The 12,514-nt window shown below is 35.4% G+C and overlaps 2 pseudogenes across 2 annotated transcripts in view; both read right to left on the reverse strand.

Annotated features, from left to right (window-relative positions):
- Nucleotides 1–12,514, reverse strand: part of LOC145807203 (calcium-transporting ATPase 3, endoplasmic reticulum-type-like) — a 241,058-nt pseudogene that overhangs the window by 159,409 nt on the left and 69,135 nt on the right. The gene's annotated exons all lie outside the window — the stretch shown is intronic.
- The window catches only part of LOC145807797 (uncharacterized), a 53,407-nt pseudogene that overhangs the window by 31,992 nt on the left and 8,901 nt on the right, over nucleotides 1–12,514 (reverse strand). The window contains exons 2-3 of the transcript XR_014351185.1: nucleotides 1,405–1,455; nucleotides 1,151–1,282 (exon numbers count right to left, since the gene is read on the reverse strand). The product of XR_014351185.1 is annotated as an uncharacterized LOC145807797 (transcript). The remainder of the gene's footprint in view (nucleotides 1–1,150; nucleotides 1,283–1,404; nucleotides 1,456–12,514) is intronic.

Raw genomic sequence — 12,514 nt, forward strand, 5'->3', positions numbered from 1 at the left:
TGGAAGTGTTAGGGGAAGAAGCAGACCGATGGTTTGGTCATATACAACAGCGACCAATAGAGGCAGTAGTAAAGAGATGAGATACAGTGACGGTAGATGGAAGTGCTAGGGGAAGAAGCAGACCTAGATTGACGTGAGCTAGTGTAGTAAATAGAGATATGAATCTCCTTAATTTGACTAACTATATGGCCTTGGATAAAGTCGAATGGAAAAAAAAAATTCATGTAACTGACTCCATTTATTGGAATTTAAGACTTGGTTTGGCTTGGTTTACTTTTATAACTTGAAAAATATGAATCATATGATTTTATTAATTGTATTCATATTTATTTATTAAACATATGTAACCTGCAAATTTGAAACACAACATAATATCACTAGTCTAAAACTATTAATAACAAAACAAATAACAGTAAAGTGGTGCATTATAAATGTATCACGGATGAAATCATTAAATGCTGAGTGAAAAATGTGAACTTTCTTCGCAGAGACTCTAAAAAAAAGTACAAAATTCAGTGCATACATTGGATAAAAACTATACTAAATCCCCAAAAAAAACCATTTTAAACCTAAACAAATATGATTCTGAAATAAAAACATGTGTATCGTTAAGTTTTCGCAAAATTATATGAGAAGTGTGAAATTTCACAGCTCTGGTTGCAACAACCATTACGCCCCTTACACCTCACAAATGCATCATCGCCACTGTCACCAGTTTGGTCATGGTAAGGTAAACTTTCTACACAAGGGACCATGAGCGCATAGCAGATAATCAAGCATCATGCATTTTTATACTGAAACCTAAATAGGAGAACCCAGTAATGGTCATGCCAATGCAAGGTGCTGGGAATGGTGGACTAAATACAGACCTATTTTCTGCCATTATTTGCATAGGCGGCTGCCCTTAAACTCCAACTCACAATGTCATGCTTGACAGCCAATGTATGCCATAGCACCAAGCAATAGTCTCCGTATATGGCTAAATTTATGATAAATTATGTTCAAGTTTTCACACACAAAAATATGCATGCCATGCCACCAACTTTTATGTTGAAAACAAGAACTAATCAGACGAGTCATTTACATGTACACTTCAACAAATAAGAGTGAATTAAACAAAAGATCATATTCTGTAAGCAAATATACTCACAGGAACAAGAGTTTAAGGTATTCCAAGTACAGCTGCCACAAAAATACAAACAACTTCACCAATGTTCGAAGATATCATGCATCGGATAAACTGCTTTGTGTTATTGTATATAGCTCTTCCCTCTGCAACAGCCTGCTTGGATATGACTCATTCTTGAGATGATTGAAACCATGAGATTTTTTCTGACTTCAAGAAGACAAACATGCCAAGGAAATAAAATTCCTACTCATCAAGATGAAATAAGAAAAGCTTACCGCAACAATTGTAGCAAAATTGTCATATGCCAAAACCATATCTGAAGCACTCTGAAAATCCAAACAATACAAGAGAAAATGTTTAATAGATGTGTAAAAGCACTTATATAGAAACCATAAAAGAGCACTTATGTAGAAACCATACAAGACAAGCCACAAAAGAGCATGGCAATTATGTAGAAAGAATGCAAGTAATGAAAAGAGAGATTTAAACAATATCTCATATATATATGATGACCAGACCATATTACCATGAGCAAAACATTTTAGAACTGTTACATGGACTGTCTAGGTGTCACCAGCACGATTGGGATCTTTTTAGAGATATCTCTAAATTGTGTTACATGCACTCTTCTAGTTAACCCATTGTACCCGTGGGCCGTGTCCACCAAATATGACAAAGGTAAGGGTATGGGATGTGTCCAATACCCGTACCCAATTTAGAAACTTGGATCCTCTAATTTCATATGATGTTTGAAGAATTTGCTAATAAAGAAACATTTCCAGCTTCTCACACGAATGTGAGATATAAATTCTATATTTTTTTTGAATCTCATTTACTTTGAAATACATTTTTTAATAATTTACAATATCTTATATAACAATATTATATAATATGCAATACATAAAAGTATTTAAGATATGTATCCATTCTCAACTGTTGGATGCATATTCTAATATCCTAAGTTTTAGGTTTATGAAGATCTGATGCCTAGACTCACATCCAGTACTCATATTTGAGTCCATGTAACATAGATTTAAAATACATTGCAAAAATGCAACAAATATGGACATAAATAAAAACACATTGACATAATTCACAAGTGTCTAATGTCTGAAACGTTCATGTCGGAAGACAATCTATGAAAGAGAATAAAGTAATAATCAAATCTCTATAACTAGTACAAGTAGGTAACTAAATTAAACAGGCTGATAAATCGTAATTATTCACAAAAATCAACTATAGCTTTTCAGTCATCCTTTTCCAACCCTGGAAAAAGGCAGGGGCAGCGAGTTACGATTGGAAGACATCCAGCATATTACCATCAGCCAAAACAAGTTCAAATGAGACAAGTAACAGTCACCCACACCATGTACAACAAGATGGACGTAATAGTTAGCTAAAACTTAGTACTTATCAGCAAAAATAAAATAAGTTGCCTAAAACATGAAAAAAAATGTATTTTACCATATAGAAATGTTCAAAGGTTCTTTGCTAACCTGCTGAAATTTATAGTCTAAAAATTCTTTAATTTAAAAATAAAAATTCTGGAGAAATTTCAATGGGCATGCCGGTGTGCATGTGTGTGTCATTAGAGAGAATATTCTAGCTTAGAAATTTAAAGATGTGGGTGATTAGATGTTGGAATTTTCCCATTCCAAAGATCACAAGGCCAACCGATTGCTACTAAAACTTCAAATTAGATCATGTGATTAGAATTTCCATGTGAAGATTGATAAAACTACGTGATCTAATTTCTATGTCGAGATAGCTTCTTAATTAAGCAACCAAAACTGTGTTATTACTCATTATACATCTAAAGGAGAATCTTCCACAGAAACTACATGCCTCTTAGCATTAAAGTGATGTTAGGGAAGTCATCAGGTTATGGCACCACATTTTTTTTTTGGGGGGGGTTGAGAAATGACCAAACTTCAATAAAAAAGCATCAAAGCCATGCAACGAATACAAAACCAACTAAAGGGCTAGCTAACAAGCTACCTAAAAAGTGAGCAAACCCAAAATAACTAATTAATCAAATCCTCTATAAAATCTACAAAGGTCAGCACATCTGGATCTACTGAAACCATAATCCAACTATGTAACACAGTAAGCAAATGTCGTTCCAACCATGGAACCGACCAAGTCATGCTAGTGAAGGTACATTTATTCCGCTCCAACCAAATCAACCACATCAAACAGTGGCCCGCAAGCAACCACACCTTCCAACGTCTCTTCCCAACCCTCCCCCAACCCAACTTTGCAACACCTCCGCTGTCAACCCTGGTTGAACCCAAACCAAAGAGAGCAACAATGGCCATCCATAGATGTGAAGCAACTGAACAATGGCTAAGCAGATGGTCCACTGTTTCTGTATCCCCACAGCACATGCAACACCAATTAACTAAAATATGAAGACGAAGACGAAGACGAAGACGAATCAAGTTATCAATAGTCAGAATACGCTCTAAAGCCACTGTCCACACAAAGAAAGCGACTTAAGACGGACAACCCATCACCCAAACACTCTTCCACGAAAATGGAGCACCATCCCCGCCCACAAGCGAATGATAAAAAGAAGACATTGAGCAAACCCCTTTGGAGTTCCGCCATACCCACCCCAAAGTATCCTGCCCTTCTCCTCCCCCCACCCAACCAAAAAAATCTAAGGCCATACAAAAAACCCAAGAAATCCACCAGTTGCCCCAACTCTCAATCCTGCACCTCACAACGCAAACCAACATTCCAAACTACCACCTGCTATTGCACATGCGCATAAGACACCACTGTCGCCTCCTCATCAAGAGCAATTGGAAAAATCGAAGGAAACCTCGTAGCTAGAGTTTCTACTCCACACCACTCATCCTTCCAAAACCTGACCCGAACCCCCACCCCAATCCAAAAGCAAGCCCTCTTCCAAAACTCCCCCCGACCGAAACCCTTCCACAAACTCCGTCCATGTGACTGTCGCACCTCACCTGTATATCACTCCCCCATCCCAACCTATACTTTGGCCCCACCACTTTCCTCCACAACCGCTCCTGTTCCACCACAAACCACCACCACTTCCCCGGAAGAGCTAGATTAAATGAGACTAAGCTCTGAATCCCCGACACCCCCATAGCCTTGGGAACACATCAGGATCATACAATCATTCTGATAACTGAGACTCAGGAGACCTACCACTTCATTTTGGTGTTGTAATACTTCAACCAGCATCCTTTTATGAAATTATGCCCGAATTACAAGATATAATTCAAAAAATTATGCCCGAATTACAAGATATAATTCAAAAAATTAAAATTCTCAAGAAAAAAGTAAAATGACTAAAGAATTATCAAGTGTCAAGTATACCGGGTGAACAGTGTCATGCGTTGTAATGCCATTGCTTTTTGTAGTGCTGGAAGCTCTTCAAACTCAGAAGCAGTGTAAGAGTGTCCACCAAAATCTCCCATGTTATCGAAAGCACCTATCTTTTGACACAGTGATTCTGCAGTACTCTAAAGTTGCCTCTCAAGTTAGAAAAGTACCCTTGAATATTTAAAATATTAAAAAAGATTACATGATATTACAAAAAAATTAATATTGATAATTTAAGTTACCTTGTTATCCCCTGAGCTGTCATGCATGAAAGTAAAGCATTTCTTACTTCTTCTCTTGGTGGATCAAGCATTCCGACCTTTAATTTTATTGAACATAAAAAAGAGTAAGAGAACAAGAAGATAAATGGCAACATGAAGACAATATCCAAATCCAAAAGATCGATTATTTTTACGCTCAACAGGGAGAAACTAAAATTAATAGAACAAAATTTGATCAACCAATCATAGTTCAATAATGACTGTCTCAAAGAGAATGTAAAGCATTTAAAACTTGTTTTACGTGCTTTTACATTGTTTATTTATCTCCCTACAAATATCTTTTCATTTGAGAGAAAACCATTTGAAACTTCTAATAAATTCTCCTTCCCTCTTTCTTTTCCTTTCTCTAGATACAACCCAACCAAACAAATGAAAGGGTGGGTGATACAAAGCATGACAAGAAGAAAAGTGGCAAATCAGCGATTTCATATGGAGTGCACCCTAGACATTATACAATCATGTTACGGTTAATTCATCCACATTCCAAACCCTTCCCCAATCTTCCTCTTTCTCTATACAAAGGAAGCAAAACACTGTTCCAAAGTTACTACTCACAATCCCAATTCCCAACCCAAAATCCTTCCCCAATCAAGCATTAACCAAGCCTGATCCCTAATTATACCTGTTGGCCTACAAATTAACAATTACATCTCATAAATAGCTACTTTCCTAGAACCTTCAGTAGCCAATTCTGAAATCTTGCAGCCACAAGAATAAAACTCACATTTTCATGTACAAATCCTAAAAGCTGCCATCGACCTTTTAGGATCCTAAATCCCTTACCCTAACTACTTTCCATGACCATGACCCACCACAATTCCACTTGTAGGTATCCTTAGGCTAAGTTTTCTGAAGTAGTTCTTCATTAGAATAGTATGACCATCAGCTTTGTATCAGAAATGATCCTTCCTTTCCTTAAAGCCATAAGTTTTCTTTGTTTAATCTACTAACATGTTTAATAGCAAAAGCCTTTCTTCCAAGTTTGATGCCCTTTTGAAAGGTAACAAAAATACTGAAACTACCAAGGAAGATTTTGGCATTGATCTCTCTCTCTCTCTCACTCAAACCACCACCTAACAAAGTCACTAGTGGCCACCACCAACTTCACCATCGGTGGTCATCACACCTGCCTCTGAAACTTACATGCAGTAGCCACCGTCACCCAACATCTTCTCCAACTCCAACAGCAGTCTACCATCATGAGCCATCATTTCCTGTGTTGGGGACCTGGTACAACCCTCATCATCTTCCTCTTCCTCCCTCCTTCCATCTTCATCAATCAAGCTCTTTCCTCTATCTCTCCAGCTCTCGTTCACTCTCTGGAAACAACTAATTTAAACTTGACAGATTAACAACTTAAACTCTAAAAATGACACAATTTCACCATGACCAAAGCAAATCTAATTGCATGTTGTTTATGTTTGGAGCAGCTCTACAAAAACACATCATAATGTCAAAAGCTGTTAGGTCACATTTAAACAAAATATTTCTTAGTGCCACCATGCCAAATTAATAGAGCTTTGGAGTGGTTCATATTTGCAGCATTCATAATATGATATGAACAAGGTTGTTCATTATATTAGTTGTTCCCAAAGTTTTTAAGGGCAAATGCATAATGCAAGGCAAATTAGCCCTCATGAGGTGAGGTGTAAGCCTCAAGATAATGAGGTGTTAGCATTTCAAATTTCAAATTTTTATATTTAGGACATAAATAAAGTATTTTAAAGTAGTTAAAAAGTATTAAAACTTAAATATAAAGGTGTAAATACTTTTCTCCTCAATGCACTGAACATTTCACTATCCTCGAGGTGCGTACAAGCTGTCCTACTCGGTTATCAAAAGAAAGAAGGAAGGAAAAAAAAAAAAAAGGAGGTTTGTACAAGCTGTCCTAGTCGAGGTGCGTACAAGCTGTCCTACTCGGTTATTGAAGTTGAAATCGACATTCTAAACTTTAATTATTAAGCTTCTTACTTAAGCTTTAGGATTGTGTTTTCTTTGGTTGATCATTTACTTGATTTTTCCTATGAAATATAGTTACAAAAGAGGTTTTTCTTTTATGTTTAAACCATGTAGGAGACAAAGTTTAACAACAGCCCAAGACAAACTCTCCATGTGTGTACTTTTCATATGTTTTTTTGTGCAAGATGCATACAAGGCACACCTAAGGCGCATATGCCTTAGACAGTTGAGGCGCATGCCTTAGACAGTTGATGCGCGATTTTGGAAAGTGTTGCCTAAAAATCAAGGCCTTAATGCATTTTCCCTTAGCCTTACCTTGTAGAGAGCCTCAATAATGGCTTTAAAACTTTGATAGTCTGACATTGATTTAGAAGAAAAATGGCTTCACTTCCACAAGTCATAAAAAGATATTCTCTCCCTTGGGCTAATTGATTGGTTATGCTTGTAGATTGGCCCATTTTGCAAGAGTTAGTGCAAAGCTATAGGCAAGTTTCTTTCCAAAAGACATTTAAAATCATTAGGCCTGCGGTTCAAAAAGACATTTGAAATCATTTGGTTTGGTTTACAAAAGACGGTCCAGTTCTCGATTCCAATGTTGGAGAACCATAGATGGTCAGTTCAGTTCTAGGTTAAGTATAAAGCCAAACTAACCCCACCCAAGTGCATCACTAACCAGAAGAGACCCAAAACATTCCCCAATCATGCAGCAATCACGCCAAAACCATTACCCCACTTATTAGCCTTCAAATAAACGATTAAATCTCATAAAATAACAGCTTCCCTGGAACTTTCAGCAGTCAATTCTGTTAATCCTGCAACCATACAATTTAGAAATCAAACAAAAATTCAACATTTTTTATCTACAAACCCCAAAAGCATTCTTTTATCTTCTACAACCTAACCCTCACAAATTTCCATAACCAAAACCCACTGCAATTCCACTTATAATCAGCGTTACACCAAGTTTCCTAATGTTATCATACTGCAAAGGGATTTTCAATCTTTCCTTTTCTTCTCTTCTCTTACCAACCATAGCATGCTGGACGCATGGTTCTAAATTGCAGTATTGAGACACATAACGGTAACGATCGTGGTATAACAATATCAAGAGTATCAGCTATACATACTGGGATCAGCAACTCACCTAAAACTCAATAATACACATCTTCAGATGACTTTAATCTTAACTGGTCATATTTTAATAAATATTGGGACATTTAAAAATATATTTTTCATACTGTATGGACTAATAAAATTAATGTTAATAAAAAAAAAATGGCCCCTTTTCATCAATTGAAGTTCTACAGTATGAAAACCTGTGAGAGTAAGAACCTGTCTTTCAATCCCACATCAAGTGAAAGGAGAGATGAGCAACCCAACTACAATAAAACAAAGACATCTACCAATGCACACTCAAGAGTCTCACATCGGCTAGTTACTCAAGCAACAGCCATCGCACTAGCTTTAAATAAGCCTTATAAATTATACCCATGAACAGAAAGTACTCAATCATTGGTTAGTCCGACTCTCCGCACCACATGGCTGAATGGATGACTAAGATGATTGTTTTAAATACATAATAAAGTAAGGTTCAAAAAAAAAATTTATTTCAGATATGGTGAAAAACCATTACGGACTGGTTTGTAACAGAAACCAGCCGGTTCAGGAGCGATTTCAGTTCACACCGGAAAATCAGTCAATATCCAAATCTGCCATCCTTAAACCAACCGTTACGTTACAAACTGAATGCTTTTTAGAACCACTAATGGACTTGTGGTAAGTAGTTGCGAGAATTAATAAGAAATTTCCACCAACCACCACATACAAGTAAATGATTTACCATGTGTGTGTTTCTGCATACATAAATAAAAATATAAGCTAAGAAGCATGGACACTTCTAAGAAGGTGGCATGTTAGATACTAACACTGACCGGACACTTCCTAACACGTGAAAGACACAAGTCCAAACATGTGCTGCTATTTTTTATAATTTTTTTAGACTCAAGTCATTTGAGGGACTCGCATTCATTGCTTAGGCACATATGAAACACATTATAAGTTTCAACAAAATAACTTTCAATAAAATATTTAGACTTTAGAATTCAAGGTATGCTATATATTTTTATTAAATTTGAGTGAAATATTTATAAATGACATATAATAAATATAAAAAACCATAAATTTGTGTGTTCCTCAAGTGTCGTGTCTTACATTTTTTAAAAAATTGTTATGTTGGCATGTCCATATCGTATCACGTGTTCGTGTCTGCACTTTTTTAGTATAGAAGTTAATGGATGTTACGCTAGGTTTTCAAAAATATTCAATTGGATCTCATCTAAGTGGTAGGAGCTTCTGATACATAGTTATTGTGACTTGTAAGCTTACTCAAATTTATATCACACTTAACGCTACTTTTACTAAGAAATTTATGACATAATCTCATATATACAAATACCACTCATTTTTTTTTCCATAGCGGAAAGATCTAAAACATTTCCACGGATACCTAAATTTGATGAATTTGCTAACAAGTACAATGAAAACAGTTTACCAAGCTTGCCAACTTGCAAACAAGTACAATGCTTCATAGTGAAGGGTAGCCACATTCATGGGGTCTCAATAATAAATGAACGGGGCAATTACCAATCAGGGTTGACAAAAAAAATTTACAAATACGTAGGGGTACAACTATTTCTTGTGAAAACAAACACAATAAAATTTGCACCCCATAAAAACACCCAACCTTTCGTAAATATTTGCCCCACTTCCCACTGATTGATAGTTTCCCCTAAATTAATGAAGCATTCATGCAAATCACTCATTTTTGCTTCTTTTGTTCTTTTCGTCTGATTGAAGAAATGACCACTTTTAGTAGAAAGTAGTAACAACCTACTCGAATGATGATGGGAAAATCACACAAAACTTGTTGCAAGAATCTTGATGCCTAAGACTCACCAACAATACCAATCAACAAACTATACCCAAAAAAAACATACTAACCCAACAAATGTAAGATCCTTTTCATCGTCGAAGGACACAATTTGATGACCCATGGGCATCCTTTTCAAGGCTAGAGCAAGACATCGTAAGGTTTCCTTTCCTGCAAAACTGATCAATAAAAAATTCATATCTACACATAAGGCCAAGGGATAAAAATAAAAATAAAAAAGAAAGAAAGAATTAGCCATATAACAAAAAAAAAAAAAAAAAAATCCAAAAAACCATATTTCTCTTAAGAAACTCGTATTATTGATTAGGACTAAACAAACAGGTAAAATGATGCGCAAGTCAAACAGATAAAAAAAATTGCAGAAGGATTGACAATGATTATAAAAGGTACCAGTATATTATGTGAGAAACCAAACCAGTAACCAATCAAACAGAGGACCATTGTCTGTATTTGGCCAACATCATGATTATTACAATGGAATAGCACACAAACAACCAGCAAAATTCGAAAATCAAATCAGTGGGATCTAATTGTCTCCTGATATCAATAATCCATGTCACAGATACAGATTGGATTTCTCTTTATTCAATCAAGAGTCATTCTCTTCCACCTTTGAACATAATTTAATTTTTCAGTTTTTTAATTCCTCCAAACTTTAGCTTAATGTCAGATTTTGGTCTGATTTAAAATTTCAATCTTTAAAAATATACAAGGTATGGAATATTCAATATATACTATATACATGAAAAATATGAATAATAAAATAATAATAATACAAAGGATTCACTTAATCCACATCTGTCAGAGCCACATGATATCAAAGATTACACATTTTAAAAAATATTCCTTCCCAAAACTGAGGTTAAACTCCATCTAGTAACCGTCTATATGCTAGGGGCCATTGCTTGATGAAGTGGTTAAAGCTGTGACTGCCAAACGTGAGATTGTAGGTCAAGTCTGACTGTTTTGAGCAAGCAACTTTGAGAAAATTATGCCGAGTGTTAGGTCTTCTGTAGCAACAATTAGGCATAACCTTTTTTCAATTGTGTAATACGCTTGCATAGAATAAAGGTGAGGCCAAAAGTAAATATAAAGGGCACGAAGAACAAACTTTGCAATTCATTAAGGCCACATACAAAAAACACAAAATGAAATTAAGGGTTAAAAGTGAAATAAAAAAATAAAAAATGAAGTAGTTAACAGCTAGAAGACCCAAGTGTACCATTACAACACAAGCACAACTTAAAAGTGTCCAAGATTATAATCATTTCAAGAACGAACTATTGAGAAATGTAATTTAAAAAAAAAATTAAAAAAAAAAATAAAAACTTTAGGTGAATCCCATCAGTAAGGTTCAACACACTTTTAATTTTAAAGGTAACTAATTAAGCAGACAAAAAGAAATGAGTGAGGGGACACAACACTATAAAACAGTGCCAGCATTTACAATAAAAGGCTAGAACTATATGCATATGTCATGTTAAAATAAAAGTCAAAATCTGCAAAAATTGGAAAATGGTTGGTTTCAATTCTAACTCACTAGGGATCAATTCAAGCCAAGTAAAAATCAGTTTTTTCCGGCCTGGTAAAGTCTCATTTTATAATTATTTTAATAAAGTTAGTTTCCTATATGATAATTTATAAGTACTGGAAGTTTTATCCCAAAAAATAAAAAATAAATAAATAAAATGACAACCGAAAAATCTAGTTTGGTAAGTTCTATTCTCAGACCAGTCAGTTCATTTTTGCTTTTTTAAAACAAAAACTGACCAAAACCCAGAGTCTATGTTATTCCCGACCATCCACCCTTGCACCATTAACCCAATCGTCCCTTTCACTACTTAGCCTCACCTCAGTCCTTATTTCCCTGTCTCACTCTTAGAGACAACGGTTGAAAGATGATGCATCATCTGGTTGTCTGTCTTGCAGTGTATCCAGCCAACCTCTCTCTCAATGTCACTCTCCCTCTTCTCCATTAACATCTCACTACTTAGCCTCACCTCAGTCCTTATTTCCCTGTCTCACTCTTAGAGACTACGGTTGAAAGATGATGCCTCATCTGGTTGTCTGTCTTGCAGTGTATCCAGCCAACCTCTCTCTCAATGTCACTCTCCCTCTTCTCCATTAACATCTCACAAATCCATCTCTATCTCAAATCTCACCACGGCTGCTCAACATCTCTTGCCCACCAGTGACTTATTTTCTATGTAGACATCTCACATCTGCAGCTACATCTCAAATCTCACCTTGACTACTCAAGGTCTCTCCTTCACCAGCGACTGATCTTCTTCATTGATATCTCAGATTTCACATCAATTACTCGATGTCTCCGACTCAATTGACATCTCTCCCTCACCAGTGAATGATTATTTCTGTCATCCTAAGGTAATTTCAAAACCCTTGTTTTACTTAAATATATTAATTTTTGAGTCCTTAATTGTAAGCCCTAATTGTAAAAGTCCAATTTTTTAAAATCCCTAGTCTCCAATTTTGGGTAGCGTTTGGTAGAGTTTTCTAAATATGATTTGAGAATAAGAGTTGTATTTTGAGTTTGTTAGTTTTGAAATTATGATTTGAGTGTGAAAAATTTGTTTAGTGAATGAGTTTTGAAAAGAGTTTTGGATTGAGTGGGAAATTTTTGACGTGACATATGATATTTGATACAAAAACTTACAGCTTATAACCAAACACACAACTTAAAATTCTATTCAAAACTCATAATTTTTTTTTTAAAAATTCCAATTTTTTTTTTTATTTATATATAAAAAATAACATGTGCCAATTGTATATAAAAAAAAAATCACTGTACCGGTCACTGTACAGTTAGCCCAAATTTTC

Source organism: Camellia sinensis, chromosome 14 (assembly GCF_055761805.1).
Source record: "Camellia sinensis isolate YWXY chromosome 14, ASM5576180v1, whole genome shotgun sequence".
Classification (NCBI taxonomy): Eukaryota; Viridiplantae; Streptophyta; class Magnoliopsida; order Ericales; family Theaceae; genus Camellia; species Camellia sinensis.